The sequence below is a fragment of the Myotis yumanensis genome, unplaced genomic scaffold (assembly GCF_028538775.1).
Source record: "Myotis yumanensis isolate MYYU_CA2020_CCGP unplaced genomic scaffold, mMyoYum1.0.hap1 SCAF_1, whole genome shotgun sequence".
NCBI lineage: Eukaryota > Metazoa > Chordata > Mammalia > Chiroptera > Vespertilionidae > Myotis > Myotis yumanensis.
This window is the reverse complement of record NW_027223752.1, coordinates 161,710,005-161,722,351: the sequence shown is the minus strand read 5'-3', so window position 1 is coordinate 161,722,351 and position 12,347 is coordinate 161,710,005.

The window sequence follows — 12,347 nt, the reverse complement described above, 5'->3', positions numbered from 1 at the left end:
AGAAGAGCAGATCAGGACACAGACACACACAGAGGACCAACCATTTGGGGACACAAGGAGAAGACAGCCATCTACACACCAAGGAGAGAGGCCTCAGGAGACACCAGCCCTGCCCACACCTTGGTCTCAGACTTCCAGCCCAGGACAGTAAGACATTAAATGTCTATCGTTAAAGTCATCAAGCCTGGGGCATTTGTTATAGGGCAATGATCACAGAATTTAGCACTTTTCTGGCCAAATAAATTAACATAAGCACTTAAGGTATACCAGACAGTGTTAGAAATTATGGGGGTACATCAATGAACAAGACAACACATGTTCTCTTATCCCTTCCTCCACATGAGTACACAGCGAGGAGATGCCAACTATGAACCAGGAAGAGAGGCTTCGTGAGACCCTAATCTGCTGATATCTTTCCAGCCTCCATGACTGTGAGAAATAAATATGTTTTTAAATGACCCAGTCTATAGTATCTTGTTATGGCAGCTTCAATGGACTAAGATACCCTCTCCCATGTATTTGTTTTACAACTCATAGAATTCATGAGAGAGATTTTAAAAACAAAGTCACATTCTACTTGTCAACTCTGATGAGTAATTCCAGCATTTCTGTCATTACTGACTTGTGAAATGGGATAATCACATAGTCCTTTTGGAAAGCCAGCTGGGTCCACTGAGTTGGTATTTTGACAAAGCCATAATTCCTATGTTCCTTTTTGAAAGCCCTCACTCAAGGCTATGGTTTTATTGATTTTAGAGATAGAGGAGGGGGAAGAGAGAGAGAGAGAGAGAGAGAGAGAGAGAGAGAGAGAGGCAAAGAATTGACCTGCATCAACTCTTTTTTTTAAACATTAGAGTATATACTTTTTTCCTTAATATATTTTTATCGATTTTAGAGAGAAAAGAAGGGAGAGAGGAGAAGAGAGAGAAACAATAATGTGAGAAAGACACACCAATCAGTTTGCCTCATAATGGGGATCAAGCCCACAAGCTTCTTGGAAATATGTTTCAGACCCAGAGATGACAGACTGGAGGCAGCAGTCATCTTTGCCTTCATTGATGGACCTTGATCCAATGCCCCACTAATGTGATCAGCAAACAGTCTCCCCAACAAGACACTCCAGACTCTACATTGAGACTTTCTCCCCTGCTCCAGCCTCCACATCTAATCTTGATTGACCTGCCTCTCAAGTCCAATTCCTCACGTTTAAAGTTGTGCTGGACCCATCCAAGGCCTGCCCATGTGTCCCAGGTCCATGCAGATGTTTCCGGTTCCCTTCCAGCCATTTTCTCATCAGACAATAGTGTTATTCATAACACCCACAGAATTTAGCACTTTTCTGGCCATTTGATGGCTCTTCAAAACTTCATACAAAATGGGAACCTCAGTCAGTGTTCCCACTGGAATTCCCCTCAGATCATTCAGCCCTCTCCATAAAGCCCAGATATGCAGCAACTCATGTCTGCCACCAAAATGGCATGCCTTAATCTTTCTTTCCTAGTCTTTATAGGTTAGCTACTCATCTTCACTCTGGGGAACTTTCTCACTTTCAGCTTTGACTTATAACACTCTTTCTGTCCCTGAACTTTCAGCATTTCAGTGGAATACCAGCATATTGAGCACTTGACTTTATTTAACCAACTTTTAGTTCCTACACACCTGTTTCCTGAAGCCTTCTCAGGCTGCTTGAAAGGACACAGTGCCTTACACAAACATGGTCCCCATAATTGCCCCCACAAATATATCCACTATGGATCCGGTCTTGAACAGATTGATGATGGCGTATAGGGATGGGCAAAAATAGGTTTACAGCTGTTTGTATAGAAAAATAATACATTAATTAATAATGAGTAAACTCTGTTTCACATACTCACAACTATAGACCTACTTTTGCCCACCCCTGTATAATAATTTATCTATATGTGTTCTTGTTACTATGTTCAACAGGCGATATGATAAACATATATATATCAGCATGCCTTAACTTAAACACAAGTTTACTTCTCCACTCTTCACCAGGATTCCTAAACTTGGTACAAAATTGGAACATTAGTCAATGTCCCCACTGGAATTCACTCAAATCATTCAACTGAGAGATCTTCATGAAAAGTCCAATTGGCAAGAGCTTAAGACCCAGAGAGAAAAAACACACTCTTGTGTCTCCAGGAGTCTCCTTGGCCAAACCAAACAGGAAGCCATCCAATAAGAGAGATGGCTCACGCTGTCCTTAAGAGTCAGCCCCTTAGAACAGGGATGAATATCACGATCATGGAGAAAGGATGGAGCAGCGGTGGGACAAATGGGAAAAGCCAATACAACCAATTCTAAACACAACCAACTGGCAGAATTTGAGACAATGAAGAGAGGAAACCATTGAAGCAGCAGAAACCCGGCTTTACACACATTTCCTACTGGAATGTATTCTCAAGGGGCATCTGTTTATGTGTCTCCCTCTTCTCTGACAATGCCTGACACACCTCAGGGGTTTAGCTCATCAGTTAGTTAATTGATTAAACATATAACATACCTTTTAGTCAAAAATCTTATGTCAGATATTCAGTGGAGGTCTCCTGAGGAAACAGCCAGTAGTTGACCGAGTAGATGACATGCGGGTGTGTGACATGACACGCTGAGTGGTGGTGTGTTCTGCTTCCCAACATCTGCAGAGGCAGACATCCAGGGCGAGCAAAACTTGTAAAGGCCACACCTATAGGTGGATGTGGAGTTTGTGACACCACAAGGCTGCCTCTGAGATCGGGATTCATCCCTCTCTTCTGGGTCAGGACATTCATCCACCCCCCCATCTCCTATTTGCAAGCATTAAATCAGGATGTGCACTCAATCCCCAGTCTTCCTGCGTACGTGGGATCTGTTGGTGAATATCTATTTAGAGTTTGAGAATTGGTTGATTTCAAGGAATATTTTGCAAAGAGAAGAGTATATCACAAATATATATTGGCTTTAATCTTTAGACTCCATCACAAAACTTCTGATTAAACTTTATGCCTCCCTCCCTCTGTACCAAGCTTTTGAAATATTATTGTGTATACTAGTTGCTGTTACACATAAATGGGATTTCTCTTGTGCTATATACCATATAACTTACTCATATATTACATTTATTGTCATCTCTGCCTCTATCACCTCTGCTTCCTCATTCTACCTGACAAAACATAAGCTATGGGAAGACTGGGAGTTTGACTCTTTTCTGTAATGATGTATCCCAAAGAACTAGAGCAGCACCTGCCTCATCACAGGTCAGCAATAAATATTTGTTGCACAAATGAAAGGACTCCAGTGTTTATTCCACATGAGACATCCTAAATGCAATGGGACCACAGTGAGAAACACACAGCCGGACCTTTCAAATATATACAGTCTAGGGTAGCGGGGAAAAAGAAGGGCTTGATTCTGAACTGTCCCCTACTTCCTGCAAGAAGAAAAGTAGGAAAGTCAGAAGAGGAGAGGAAAGAAAAGGGTATGTAGGCATTCGGGGTATTTTGAGTGCATGAGCTGCTCGCTGGCCATGCCTCAGCACCAGTTCCTAGAGGCCTGCCTGTGGTCCTTACCTGTTTGGTGTTGGTGGTAATGCTTACTGTTAATCTTAGCTCCTACGCTCCACAGCCTCCTGAACACCCCATCCCATTCACGTTTCCTCTGTCTGAACCTTCATCCTCTCCTCCACTTCTGTTTACCTAGCAAGCTCCTACTCCTTCTTCAAGACCCATTCAACACTCTGATATGTGAGAGTCTCCATGTTGCCTGCTCATATAAGATCTTTCCTGTGAGTTTTCTCACCTATAAAATAAAAATTTTCTTAAATCAAATAATCGCTACTTATCTCTAAATCTCCATGATTCTACAGAATAAGAATACCTATTCCAGGGTGAGATAAAATACTCACCTCCAGAAGGCAACTCACATCAAGGTGAGAGACTGTGCTGTGGGGGCAGGGAGCAGCTCTTTGAAAAGGTGTCCTGAAGTACCCTCTTCTCACCGTGCTCCCTGTGCTCCTGTGTAACTGCTGCCACTGGGAGGAAAATAAAGAAAAACTGGTTTTTTATAAAGAAAATGTATATATTAGAGGTACTTGGGGAGGGCTGTCCCTTCTGGTTAGTATAAAAAATCATAGGAGAGAGTCACACTCATCCTAGCAGTGGAACATAGCCAGACAGTCTGCAAAATCAGAGGATTTTAAAACCATCCAGAGAATTGAGGATAGAGAAGTGAGAAGCCCTTCCCTGAGGAGAAAATACTGCCTGATTTCATGCCTGCAGAGAAGGGAGAAGAAGGGGGAACAATCTAGGTGTGAAGGAGGAGCCACCAGCTGGTTTCTCTGGGGTTGGTGGCCAGAGTGGACTGGCCTGATGGGCCAGAATCCCAGGGAGGCCTGGCACTGCCAGTGGCCCTGCCCCAGGGCCTGCACACAGCAGTGAGAAGGAATGCACCACCCATGCCTACGGTAGCACAGACCCTCCAACACGTGTGTCCAACAAATGGGAAGAGGCCAAAATTGGTTTTTGGGAATTCACTGAAAGGGCACAGGAAAACTTTTCCCGGTGACAGATATGCTCTATATGTTGTTTGGCATGATGGCTACACAGAGGGTAGCTATTCAGCATGTTATTGTCTGTAACTTACACGTCAATAAAAATGAAGTGCTTAGGTATCCTGGCATTTGGAAGTTGAGCATCTATAAAAATACAAGCACAAGTACATTTTTCAAATTATTTAATAATTATTCGTTGACTGCTCCTGAAGTTATGTTATTCTATAGCTTTAATTTAACTTAAAATGTTTTATACTTCTAAGAGTGGAAGAAGATAGAAGCTTTAATTTACAGGAATTCTTGTTTTTATTCTTGTAAAAATGGCATACCAATTAGGGCTTTGATGGGAAAATTTCATTTTTCAAATGTACTATTAAAATTTCACTTCCATATTACTATCTGGATTTCACCCTCTGACGGTTTAAAAATCCACATCATTTCATTTCTCTTTTCATTTGGAGCTTTGTCTCCATACCCTATATTTAAAGTTAACACTAACCTTCTCCCGTAAATATAAGCCTGGTAAGGAAGGGTGTTAATCTTTACAGAGCCATCAGATACATCACCCAGGAAGATGCAAAGATGTGTTTGTATGCAAACTTTAGCTTCGAGTCACTAAGAAATGCAAGGATTTTATGAGAAACAAGCCAGTTCAGAAAGTGAGCTGTACGTTGTTGGAAGAGGAGTGAATAAACATATTAAGCAATGTGACAATGAAATGGAATGTGGAGATACCTAAGCCATAAGACACTGAATTTAAATTTCACGTGGGAGGGAATCCGCCAGTTTTTTGGGTGTTTTTTTTTTTTTTAATTCAGTATATCGTTTTAATTAACTCACAACTCTGAATTAGACATAAATCAGCCAGACCCATTTGGGTTTCATTTTTAGCACAAAGATCCTATCATCTTCAGCATTTCACTCAATGCTAATTAAAAATGGATTTATGGCTCTTGGTACCTTGAGACAGAGGAGGACGTTCAGAACTCCCGCGCCAGTGGGAGGGGAGCTATTTTGGGGATAGCAACCGAATGTCAGACATTTGCCACAGCACACTGCTTCTGAAAGCTACACGTATTTTCTGGATATGTAAACAAGCCTCATAAAACTCTCATTGTTTCCATCCCTGGTAACAGTGTAAATTCACCACAAACTGAGCGTCTCTGTTTGCCGCCAACACTATTTCAACACAATGTGCCTGCTCTCGCTTCCAGAACCTTCCCTATAGCCAAGCCAATGTGCATAAGATTTCCTTATTCAAACTGTTCCGTCCCCCGACACACACTCCCGCCCCTCTTTCCCCCATGTCCCCAGCAAGAATTTGCTATTGAGGATTTTTAGTTCTGGCTGTGGGTTAGTCAGTATATTTTAGCAGAGTTTATCGAATGCCTTGAAAACCAAAACGCCAGCTTCATCTCCTAATAACTATAATGTTTTCTCCGGAGGTGCCCCGCTGCGTTTAGCTCAGGATTTAACTTTCAGGCTGAAGAGAAGAAGTACACCAAATAAAAACGACAACTTACTTCCTTAAGCCATTTACAGAGACTGAAAAACACTCTCCTGGAAGTCATGGGCCTAGGATAGGATAAGAAAAAATATTGTTCAATAACTAATGGAAACTAAGAACAGCAAACCATTTGTTTTGAAAAGGGTATCGGTGTGTGTGTTGGCGTGTGTCTTGGAAGGGAAGTGGCAGCTTGGACACATTTTGAAGGGTTTGTCCGTATGAATACAGCCAGCCTCCGGCTTCCTTACAGTTTTTGAGACACTGCAGGACGCCTGTGAGTAAAACCTTTTTGGATTTTTTAAAAAATGACTAAGAGCATAATCAAAAAAGTTTTGATCAAAATTAGAGACTTGGTGAAGAATCCATTTGAATAAGAGAAATTGCATCATGGCACAGGGGTATAATGCAAAAAATAGTGAGAACAGATGACATGCTTGGAAGAAACCTGGACCCTGTTGTTGTGGTCAGTGGTGGCATTTAGTGGTGAGGCTTCCTGAGCCAGGATCAGGCTGTTTTGTCACTGGTTCTGAGAGACAAGTTTACCAAAATGCGTGTATTTACTATTCTGTAGCTTTGAGTACATACACACAGTTTTTTTTAACCTTTTTGTTGGTAAGCAAAAATAATTAAAAGTAATGAGTCCCTTTTGAAACTCAATGTCTACCTTGTACCTGGAAAAAATGTGTATAGATCCTGGTGTCTGGGTTCCGGTCCTGGGGCTGTGGCACAGGAGCCCCTCGCTGGGCTTCACTCTCCAATAGGTCTGAGCTCCCCAAAGCAAATCCTTACACATGGTTGGGACACCAATCCTGGTGACGGGGATGCCCAGCATGGCTTTTCGAGGCCACCATGCCGTCACAGCACCTGTCCCCAGTGCACATGCAGCACAGCACTAAGTGGCCTTGGGCATCCAGCTCTCCATAAGGAAGGTATGGTTAAATGCATGCGGTGCTTGGCTGGGGGCATTTCAGTCACATTTATTGTTCTTCAAGCTAAAATCGGCCACCCCGAGGAGGGATGCTGTCATGCCTGTGTTGGCATAATGGCAAATAGGAAAGCACAGGTCCCTGACAGCACAGGGCCAACCATCTATTTATGCCAACATCCATTTCTCAAGGTGGCTTCTCTGCATGTGTGAAGGGAAGATCTCCTTTGGGTTTTTTGGTGTGTTTTTTTCTTTCAGAGCTAGAAATAAAGCACTTTCTTACTTGGAATTCACGCTATAGAAAAAAAACCCTATTTGTCTTTTTCTCTCACTAGCTGAAGTATTAGTATTCCTCTCCCTCCTTCGCCCACTTCATGCTCTGAGCCAAATTCTTCAAATAGAGAAAGCTCTGCCAACTGGGAGAATTACAGGCGGGATGTGAAAGTCGGTCATGGGACGTGTCAGAGAATTCTCCCTATTGGACCTGTTTCGGTTTAAGTCGGGAACAACTTTTGGGGATGGAAGCAGGGACCCTCTTCTCCCACCCCCTGGGACCCGAGTGGGAGAAACTGTCTCAGCAAGTGTCTGAAATATTAGACTCACTGTGGTTTGTCCTGCCCTGTACTCTGGAACTTTTTTGGCTGTTTGCAATAGCATGATGAGTCATGCATTTCACAAGCATTTTTTGAAAAGGGGAAACACCTCCCAGCTTGAAATGTGACTCTCCTATGAAAAGAGACAGTGTCCAAACACCAAACAACTCATCTACTCACTGTGTTCCTTCGCCTTTCCTGACTGATTTTATTTTGAACACTAGTTTGAACTCGTAGAAGCCAGAAATCCAATCCTGTTATAAATAAAAAAGCCAAATTCTCTTTGGGCTTGTGCTTGAGCAAACAAATTAACACCTCCTCTAATCTAAGGATCAGGTCACAGGCCAAAAAAGAAATACAACCTGCTTGGTGGATTTAGAAAAGTGCTTAACCTGAATTAAAAAAAAAATAAAACTAGCTCGGTCTGTACCTTGTGATATGATGACATGGAGGTGGATGGAATACAGCTCCCTCCATATAAATTGTCATTTTTAGCAACAGATTCCCAATACAGTCACTTTTCCCTTAGTATCTCCATTGTGGTTTGAGTCTTGAGCTCCTAAAGCCATTGGTGGGTAGGGTCCCTCCCACTTTCCCCTCATGATGAAAATAGGGTTCGCAGGGCTCATGTTCTGCTGGGGCTCTCCTGTCTGACCCAAATCAATATCTGCATCCTTGTCCTCACATCTGGCTGAGGTTGAGAACTTTCTCCCAAGAGACAAAAGAGGAAGATTCGGTCAGATGTAGCCTGGCTGTTGTGGGTGAGATGACTCAGCCCGTTTTTGTGGATTTCCCAAGATGCTTTCTGAAGCTCTGTTGAAAATATCTTGTGTGATCTTGTAGTAAATTAAACAAAAGACAAACCCCAAGTGTCTGCCTGTTTGAATAGCATAACCACAAAAACTGTGATTCACCGTGACCTGTGGAGGAGGAGAGGCTGGGGCCTGACTTTTGGACATTTTTTTTTTTTTTGGAAATGCACTGGGGGATAGAGGATACATGCTTGTTTTTTTATTTTTTGTTTTGTTGTTGTTGTTTTGCTTTTTATTTTAGGAGCTAAAAAAATCACTCTACATCTATCCCCTGGACAATGAAAAACGACAATTCCCACGTTTCGCTCAAGTCTATGTTCTTCCAAACTGCACACGCCCACATGTCTTTGCTCACTTACCCATGGAGCAGAACAATGAGCCTAGGAATCTGTTTTCCACCAGCTAGGATCACTGGAGGCTTTCCCCAGCGTTCTTCATGCAAATGGAATTTCAAACACACCCATTGTTTCTACCCTTCTTGTTGGTGTTGGTGTTGTCGCTGGGTGTTTTCCTCTGGGCTGAAGAGCAGGGTTCTCTGAGCTCCCACTATCTCCAGGGAATGGCCACCACACAGGAACATGGATTTCCAAGAAGCACAGCCCTGCCTGGCCCAGTTCTGTGGCTGATCCAACAGAAGACACAAACATGCTCATTCGCACAGGACTTCCTTTCCTGAACAATGGCTCTCTCCCTCCCACTAGGAAGGTGATTCCCCAGTGTCTGGGAAATGGCCTATCCCCAGGTCTGTTTTGAAATGAATGATATTTTGCTGAGGAACCACAGGAGCAGTGTTCGTTGTTCATTCTCATGTAGGCTGTATTGCTGCTGCTACTGCTACTATTCCTAGTCATGGAATGGGAATTTCTGACTTAGAAGGAATGCACAGACTGGGAGAAACTTTACCACACACTGAGCGGAGGCGGGGCACTGCATGTTTTGCCAAAAACCATCTAGAATTTCCTGTTTTCCAAGCCTCAGTGTAACTTTACCTTTTTGGGTCAAGTTTTCTCTGTTCCTAGGATTCTGGAACTTTCTATTTCTGACTCCTCTAAGGATCCATGAAAGATATTCAATAGGCTTTTTATAAAAAGTTCAAAAGTGCTTTTTTAACACAACTCTTTGTGAGCCAGACTCAGTGGATCTGAAACCATATGCATTTAATTTCCACTTAAGTATTCGTCAGCTTATCATAACAGTGAAAAAACCTCAAACAAGGGTATAAAGAATTTCACTTTATCCTTAAACAGAGGGAAAGAATTTCTGACACATAATAGTCTGTGAACAATTAAAAAGTTATGCTAAGTAGCGTATATTTAAAATTACCTAAGTCAGTAGAAATTGAAATATTGTAATTTTCATTTAATATACTCTTTAGCCATGTATGAGTGTTAGAATATATAATATACATACATACTATATAACACTTTAATAGTCACAGAGGGAAAATCATCAAACAAATAGGCATCTTTACACTTTAGAGAAAAAAGTTTCTAATGGCTTCAGGTATACTGTTAGTTATCTGAATAGAGAAACAAAGGCAAACACAAACTTTCAAAGACATAAGACTGGATTCTGAAAAAACTTCCGAAGAAGTCAGCCTAAGTCTACAATCTGCTTACTCCTTCCTTCAAATCTCCGATTTATTACTAATTTTAGCAGAAATGTAGCCTTATGACCAAGGCTGTCTACTTTTAAATTTTCTCCATCACACCCAGTCTAAAATAGAAACCTTGCACACTTTCCCTGAAAAATCACCCTCTAATTACTCTGGGAAATGCGCAGATGTGTCACCTATGGTTACAGCAGCACCGCCCTAGGAGAGCTGGTAGTAATCTGCTGGTTACTTCCCTGCTTGGGAATGGGAGATGCAAACACCCTATGACAACACCTTTAGCTGCAGTGACACCGAATTCCCCCATTTGCATTCTATCATTCTTATCTGCTGCGTGGGATCCTAGTGAAAGCTGTAATCGGCTTTTGCAGTTACCCTATTTATATACACTGCTATCTCTCCTGTTGAGTTTTTATTCCTAAAGTTTGCTTCATGCGGAAGTTGAATTTTTATAAGCAACATTGAAAAAGACTTACTGCCTTAAATCTCAGCTCCTGCTGCAAGTTCTACTTATGAGGCCAGCGGTACCTTTTTCTCTTTGGATCTCTGTCTTATAAGTGTCAGATTGACTTATATCTGTGTGGCCAGGAGAAAGTCTGTCTTGAGAAGATCGTTTTTTTTAAAATGCCTATCAACTATAAGACATAAATATTTGTGACTTCACCTTGCTGATGACAGAAAGTTTGAATTTGAAAAGTAAATAGTTATTAACTTTTGAATGCATCCCATGCTAGTCAGATATACAAACCAATCCAGTTCATCTCCAGAGATCAATAGTCATTATATCTTCATGCAGACAGAATATAAATTCTTTAGGTCAGGGGTTAGCAAAGTAGGGTACAGACAAAAGCCCGTTTGGGTAAGTAAGGTTTTATTAGAAGACAGCCACTTTTATGTTCATTTATGTCCTATCTGTGACTGCTTGGGTGTCACAGCACAGTTGACAAGTTTCTACAAAGACCATCTGGCTCACCAAGGCTGAAATATTTACTATTTGGCCCTTTATAGAAATGCTTTATATCAATGCATACAGTTCTGAACCATAGTGAGCTGAGTATGCACTTATTTCTCAGTTAAAGAGTATGCAGGCAGGGCACTGGTATTCCCACAAGGGCGAAAATTATTTATTTATTTATTTATTTATTTATTTATTTATTTATTTATTTTGCAGTGGACATTTGTTTCCAGAAAGGCAAACATTTGTGATTACCATTCAAAGGGCTGCCACCACCCCTTTTTATTATTTGGGGTTTTGTTAAATGTTTTAGTATTAACAAGTTGACAAAGATATTGTTGCCTGAGATCTATGGAGATTCAGCCAACTGTGGGATCTCTACTATGAGTGGCCATATTTAGGTAATCCATTAATCCTAAAATAGCATAAATGATGTCCTTAAATGTATGGAAGGTATTTGAGCCACTGAACATCTCTGTTATCTTCATCTCCCTGTATTGTTCATTTTAATCAACTTTATAGTTTTCTGTGGAAAAGAAAAGGGGACTCTAAAATCTCTAAATGACCAAGGAAGAACAGAGGCTTTTTGGAGAAGTCAAGAGATGACTCCTCATTCCTGCAAAATCACTACTAACCAATGAAATGTACTAGTATGAATTAGGGTAGGCTAGTTGCTATAGTAGGTGTTAGGTCGGAGGGAGCCCGGGATCGGATACATGCGGACATGGGATGAGACAATGGACTTCCTCTGGAATTTCTCACAGATCTGGAATCTCTCACGGGTCAGCGTGCCAGACACAGATACCTGCTTCTCCTTGAAGTTCACAGAGATCCCCGCACAAGATACTGACCCATTCCTGAATGTGCCGCCCACCCCCTGCGGCCGAGACTCCCTCAGTTGAATGTGTGATGATCCCTGCTGCGGGCACTTCCTCAGTTCAGGCCCCCGCCCTCACCAAACACCTGAATAAAGAGATGTCCCTCCCTCCCTGAAGTCGCGAAATTCACGGGCCCCACCTTTTGGGCCGGTGGGTCTCGCCCGAGAACGCAAATAAACTTCTCCTTTTTCTTTCTGATTCTCTCGATTCTCTTTGCTTTCCTCGCCGCCGCTTTCCTGGGTCACCTAACAGTAGGTAGTCTCCAAAATATATAAAATAGCTTAAGCACAATAAAGTAATGTAACAGAATTGTCAGTGTATGAGTTAATAGGTGTTTACCATCCACAAAAGTCTCAGCCTTCTTCCCTATTAGCTTCTAAGTCTCTATATGGCCATTCCTCTCTTTGCTAGCCAAAAGGAAAAAGAATGTGGGAGAGTGCTCATGAAGTCTTTATTAGCCTCTGTAAGAGCCTCACATCCCTTCTGCTCACATTCGTTCCTAAAACTCTTTAGTGT